Consider the following 6,000-nt stretch of genomic DNA (forward strand, 5'->3'; position numbering starts at 1 on the left):
GACATCATCACAGTGACTCAGACGTGTTTTAATCATAGACCGATATATAGATTAATTCATTAATTCATCGCACGGTTTCAGTTATCCAAGTGTACTTTTCTTTTAAATCGATACAGAGACAATAATGCCCCAGCAATACAAAGAAGTCCACGTCCGCGGCTACGACGCATTCCGTCAGGCGTTGTCCGACAGTGAAGGAAAGAAGAATGTTGTCGTCTTTGCTTATTTCTGCGGCGACAGACACACGGACGGGCGCCAGCTGGTGCCCGGACTGCGTGCGGTCGGAGCCGGTGGTCCGCGGCCAGCTGGCTCATCTTCCGGAAGGCTCTGTGTTCGTCTGCTGTGAGGTTGGAGACCGTAGCTTCTGGAAGGATGCGGAAAACGCCTTCAAGAAGATCCTGAAGCTCAGAGCGGTTCCTACGCTGCTGCGCTATGGAGCGCATACCACGCTAGTGGAGGACGACTGCTGCAAACCTGATCTGGTGAAGATGATGTTTACTCAGGAGGACGGTAGTCCGACATGCGTGGCCGGTTAAGACTCACCCCTAGGATAGGGCTAGTAATGTCTGACTAAAGCGTTATTCACAGTCTGGATTTTCGGTGGTGACAACATGACGTGAAGAGCAAACCACCGCCCCAGCCCTTCTCTCTGTTTTTACTCACCACCACTCAACGTTATTTCAGCTCCGGTGGTCAACTCACCACCGGAGCGGTGGTCACCTCGCCACCGAATATCCAAACTATGAATGAGCCTTAACTCTACGAACACAAAGGCGTACAAATACAATATTTGCCTCTGAGATGTAGTGGAGTAGAAGTAAAAGTATTGGAATTCATGAATACTAAAGTAAAGTACAAATGCCTCAAAATTGTACAGTACTTAAGTAAATGCACTTACTTTCCACCACTGTGGAATGGTGAGTGACTTTCTTAATATCATTTAAATATAACTTAAATTAATAGGTTTACCATGCATGCCAAAATAGGATTTTTTCAATGGTTTTGTGATGTCATCAGGAGTCGGTAACAGTTTATATTTACCCCTGACTGTCACTAGGCTCTTTGAATATGCTTTCTCGGGGTGGCCAAATGGAGACCTTTTCTTAAAGGATCGGTTGTAGGCTATTTTTTTATTTTTTGTGGGTAATGTTTTTAATGGTCAAACATTTTCACCGGCCACCCCAGCCACGCCCACCACGACAAGATCAGCACAGCAGAGATGCTTGCTGACAGACTCACCAGCATGGCGGGGGATTTTAAAACATTACCTGTCGCTGTTTCAGAAGGTTGTGTGGGGACATTCAGTACAGTCAGGTATGGGTATAGTACCTGACTGTACCTCGTCTGATAATGTATTTTCCATCAATATATAAAAGGTTAAAATGTACACCAGTGAATATATGCAAGAATATACATCTATCCCATATGAATGAATAGCAAAGTGTACAGTGTAGTGTACTACTAGATGTCTGTCAACAGTGAATGATATACGGTTTTGGATGTTATCAGGCGATTGTTTTGACCGTCAGTGACAGCTGGCCTACAAGTTAACACTGGTTAAATGCATAATAGCCTAATATATCAATATGGAATACAATGAGAAGATGTACAAAACAAACAAGTCAGTATGTAGGAAAGGACTAATAACAATAACAATCGCCTGATATCCAAAACTGTACATCGATCATAGCCTATATATACACACACACGACCAATAAAACCATCAAATAATCATTTGTTACCAAGTTCCCCTCTTATGAAAGCTCAAAACTCTCTGGAAAGAGACATTAAATATGTAATGTATATTCTTGTCTTTTCTAATACAGCTTTCCCTTGTTACTGGAGTAGCCTACCTACCTTGGTGGACTTCATCAGTGACCCACAAATGTGTACACAGTTCTGAATGAAAACGCCATGCAGATTTACACCATATAATGACACTTTCCTTACAAGATAAGATTCAATAAAACTTTAACACAACACTAGAATCAGAATCATCTTTATTGTCACATCACAGTTTTAACTAGTATACAACAAAACTCCAAAATAACTTGTGGTTTGTTGAAAGGTCTACCCCCACTAACTTTAAGAGAATATATGCTTGCATATCACTACAAAACATGTGAATGGTAATGAATACTACCATGACAGACTCCTATAGTAATAAAAGTTATAAAATACAAGGGTGATATAGTAATAACTAATAACGTTGTATAGAAACATGCAATATGATAATGTTCAAAGAAACGTGATTGATAGACATTGTCTGAAGCCTCCAGCACTGACCACAACTGGTGGTCAACCAATGCATATACCAGCTGTAGTATTTTGTATGGCTAAACTTTACAGTGACTAACGTTAGGTAGCCTGATGGTAAATAGGATAGGAGTAATGACAACACATTTTAATAGCCTACCGTTTTGTGCAGCTCCCTTTACAGTTATGCCTAGCTTGGAGCAGACGTATGTTTGTTTATTGTGGTGGGGTCTCCCACATTATTTGTTTGATCCACTGCCTGCATTTTTCTGGACAGTACGTGTCGAGTTTCAGCCAGGTTCCATCGGCACACCGTGTTGTTGTTGCTGCTGCTGGAGGAGGTGGGGGATGGACACCTGCATGTTCGTCATCTATCAGAAGAATGTTCTGAAATAATGACAGTCATTTTACTTTTTAGTCTAAATGTACCCACTGCCAAAGCTTGATTATAAATCACATAAAAGTTAACGTGCTGGCTAGAAGCTCTCGAGCTTACCATGGTAGGCTTGCTACGGGTTAGCTTAACTATGGTTACATTATATTAACCAGCTAACATCTGCTAGTAAAATCACAACATGACCATCGTAATGTAACATTAGCAAAAGTAATGTCTTTAACAAGTTTTGAGAGCCGGATGGGTGGCGATGAACTAGCTCTCCTCCAGGCTATGGACCAGAGCTACAGGACGAGGTCCGTAACTTTAAAGTTTATTTCTGCTTCAAAAAATGGATCCATGAACAAAAAAATATATGTAGCCTCTCCCATAACAACTACAGTACCCATACAAAGAACCGTTTCAACGAAAACAATGAAACTGGCTAAAATAATGTAATATAATACCTTGTGTGTCGTAGGTCCTCCATTCACCTCAACGCTAAACTGAGGGGGGAAGTAGAGATTCTGTCGTAGGGGGCGGCGCGACGGGGCTTGTGGGAGGGGCTTGCGATTGGTGAATTATCTAGAAATTCAGCATTCACACAATGACTTTGATGAAAAATGTAGGGCCACGCGGTTCAAGGTGTTTTTATTGTCACGTGCACAATCTGCACATACAATACAGCTGGTAGAAATATTGCAGGCAGTGAAATTCCTGTCCTCTGGGCTCCCTCCAACAGTGTGGAAATTTCAATTTTTTAAATCCATATTGTGGAAAGGGTAAAAATACAATGCGAATACAATAAGTCAATGAAAAACGTTGACTTAATAAAGAGCAACATTCTTTGCACGTTCCAGACAGTGTGCAGGTCCTTTTCATTGTTTTTCAAAGATACCCTTTTGATATATATGCACTTTTGGGGTTTCTGAATGGCGGTGTTTCGGAATGGGGGTCTGTCACCGTGTGCATCGACCTTTTTCTATGAAGAATAGGCCTATAAATAATAAGACAGACATTGTAATAAAAAGACGGATAACATTTTAAAATAGATACTCTGTAGTATGTTAGTATTTATTTATTCAACACAGTATAAAAAAAAAACAATACAGTGAACATACAAATATAAGAAGGGTAAAGTGCTAGGCTGAGGCAAAAAGCCAGAGGGGCTTATACGACAAATAACATGATTAGAATACTTAGTTATCTACATCATTAGAGAAAAGAAGAGATAATACAAATAAATATAATTAAGTGGTCTGGTCAATGATGTGGGTAATGAAGTAGAATTAGATGAGATTGCTGTATAGGTGTTCCATTTGATTACTCTGTGAAAACCCTCTTTGTAAATTGTACATTTATACGCAGCCATATAGTTGTTTGAGTTTATATCCGGTATCAGTGTAGCATCTGATGCCTTGAACTGCCATCCTGTTTTTATGTTCTTTTTTTTACTGTGTTTTATGTGATTCATGTGTCTGCCTGTTACACCAAATCGCCCTTCGGGGACAAACAAATAAATTAACCTGAACCTGAACCTGAATAAGCGCGGGTGCAGTAATGGCGGTCAAGTAACAGTGCAGTATGATAAGTGTCCTGGGTTGACTGGGATCTCTAATGATCTTCTGCAGGTGTAGAGGTCCAGCATGGCCACGGCAGCTCAGTCCTGGTGATTTGCTCCACTCCACTTGAACCCTATAGCTGAGCTGTCCAGCCTTTACCCTCACATTATGTAACTGAATTAGCTTGGATTGAACACACACACACGTCACACACACACACACGCATGCGCGCGAATGCATGCCACACATACTCACTCATGCATGCACAGCACACATACTGTACAGTACAGTGTATCAAGCACACAGCCATGCATGTCATCATGTTTAGTTGTTTACTCAGGAGCACATACACTACAGTGTATGCACGCACGCACGCTACACACACACACACACACACACACACACACACACACACACACACTACTCATCAGTTGTCCAACTTGTCCCTGCCGGTCTGGCTGCAGGTGACGCAGTGACAGATGTGTCCCTTGGGTTGTATTTGAGCGCATGTGCACCAATGCATGGGAACAGCATGTTTGTGTTTTCAAGTGTGTGTACAGTATTTTTCAATACGTGTTTGCTTTCGTGTGTGTGTGTGTGTGTGTGTGTGTGTGTGTATCGTTGTCAGAATGCATGCTGCTCTGTTGAGAAAGTTGTTGACTCGACAACTTCAAAAGTGTCCCGCAAAGTCAACAACAGTGAGAGCCATCGTTGTGTGAGAGAACTCCTCCGTGGTGAACAACACTGGGGACTTCAAAAGACACTGTAGCGATAAGACGCGAGAGCAGTTTTAATTGGGAGCGGTCTGAAATCTCCTATTTGCATAACAACTGACCACGCTGCATGTTGTGCACGTACATGCACACGTACAGACCAAGGTTATTATAGTTTGGAATTTTCCATTTGTGTCGTCTTTTCAATTTCAGTTAGTTTTTATTCGTTTCTAATGTTTGTTTTCTAGTTTGGTTTAGCTCTTAATCTTGTGAAAAGGTTTAGTTTTGATTCGTTTTGGTGTTAGTTTTAGTTATTAATTATATTAAAATATTATTAGGTTGTCAGGGGTTCAGTTTTAAAAAAAGCTCAGAAAAGTAGCAATTTGAAGATCTACAAGCTCACAACGCGTGGTGCGCTTGTAGATCAGCTATTTTATACTGAAAGACTAAACATTTATGTCATTTTCACTATGATTAGAGTTAGGTTTGGTTTTGTAAACTCATAATACAGTGTCAATTATCGTTTGTGTAAATCCGCACCACGCACGCACAGAGCTCTAGTCTAGAGTGAAGGTGGGAATCATCTCAACCAGAACAGTGCAGAGCCAACGTGCCAACCCATTATTTATTCATTTGCATTTCAGGAATAGGAACTCTCTAAAGGATAGGTGATGTTTCATTCTTATTCACACTTTATGCACACACACACACACACCCTTGAATAAATACACTCTTCCAGATGACCATTAGGAATGTCTCCTGCTCAATGCCCTCCACTCCCACACTGTAAACTGTGAGGGGCGGGCACATACAGATGTAACCTAATGGACCCAATGGACCCTAATGAACCCCCACGTGGTTAGATTTGAGCACTCTGAGATAAAATTGATACCACAGATTTTACTGTGCAAATACATTAGTATTGCACACAAGAGATAGCTCCCAAGTCACTCTTGTGGTTAAAAAAGAAAGAAAGAAAAATAGCTTCATTGCTATGGCTAATGCATAGAAATAATTAAAAACACACATAATACTAGAAAAAGTGCCCTTCCGGGCACAGGTCTCCACCAGGTTATCCACAGATCCGTGCAGTTAG

Source organism: Protomyctophum parallelum, assembly GCF_964188405.1.
Source record: "Protomyctophum parallelum genome assembly, chromosome: 14".
Taxonomy (NCBI): Eukaryota; Metazoa; Chordata; class Actinopteri; order Myctophiformes; family Myctophidae; genus Protomyctophum; species Protomyctophum parallelum.